The sequence below is a fragment of the Agrilus planipennis genome, unplaced genomic scaffold (genome assembly GCF_000699045.2).
Source record: "Agrilus planipennis isolate EAB-ADULT unplaced genomic scaffold, Apla_2.0 scaffold112, whole genome shotgun sequence".
Taxonomy (NCBI): Eukaryota; Metazoa; Arthropoda; class Insecta; order Coleoptera; family Buprestidae; genus Agrilus; species Agrilus planipennis.
In genome coordinates this window covers 322,515-323,458 of record NW_020438886.1, presented here as the reverse complement: position 1 = coordinate 323,458, position 944 = coordinate 322,515, and the positions used below count along the sequence as shown (strand labels likewise).

At 37.0% G+C, this 944-nt stretch overlaps 1 protein-coding gene across 1 annotated transcript in view; it reads left to right on the top strand.

Annotated features, from left to right (window-relative positions):
* Positions 1–944, top strand: part of LOC108737037 (outer dense fiber protein 3-like) — a 13,816-nt gene that overhangs the window by 409 nt on the left and 12,463 nt on the right. The gene's annotated exons all lie outside the window — the stretch shown is intronic.

Sequence of the window (944 nt, the reverse complement as noted above, 5' to 3'; positions counted from 1 at the left end):
TCTCTGTTATGAACGCAAAGTGGCGGGACGACAGGAATAAAGCTTCATTAAAACTAATTAAAAATGAACTTTTAGTTTACTTAGATCTTTGTTTGCCATGTTTAGAGGCTATTAATGTATTTAAGAGCGACAGCAATTTGTTACTGGCTGCTAGGTGTAATAAAAAGTATGTTTTTAAAAACAAAAAATTAAATACTTTATTTTTAAGCCGAGTACTTTTTTTTTTAACCTTTTAATCGAGAAATACTTTATGTAAAGCCTGAAAAGGTGGCAACCCTAGTTGAGACTCCAAATACATCAGTTGTTACCAAAATACGTCAAAAATCGACTTTTTTTCCCCACTCGAAATTGGAAAAGTCCTTGTCTTTCTTCATCTAAACATTCTAAATAGGCACTACTCGACCCCTAATTTAGTGAGCTTCTTTCGGGAAAATAGAAAAAAATTAGATCTGCTATCTGAATGACTTTCATCATTACAAGGTCGTCAGTCCGAATAGGGGTTGAACACTACCTTTACTCCTTCCCTAGTCTTCCTTCGCATTTCCCAAAAATGAGATCTCCCCACATCCATAACAATTTGCGATCAGTAATTATGTTTGGCTTCTAAATATAATATCTCTAAATAGCCCTTCATGTCTCAAAAGGTGTCTCCTAGGGTTTATACAAAAGCCGACATTTTAGAAAACCGGTTTTCGAATAATAATTTTTCCAGAAAACCGGTTTTAACCGGTTTCGAATTTTTATAAAAAAATTTTTTGCTCGAATATTCAGTAATTCGAACAAAAAATTTTAACGGACGAAATGAAGATAGAGGGCAGTGAAAGATTACTTCGTTCCCACCAGCCACTAATGCTGGTGGACGGGTAATCCCTCCGCACTACGCCGCGGAAGGTAGGGCGGAAGGCCCTCTTCAGCCTGCTTTCAGGAATCCTGGGAATGGGTGG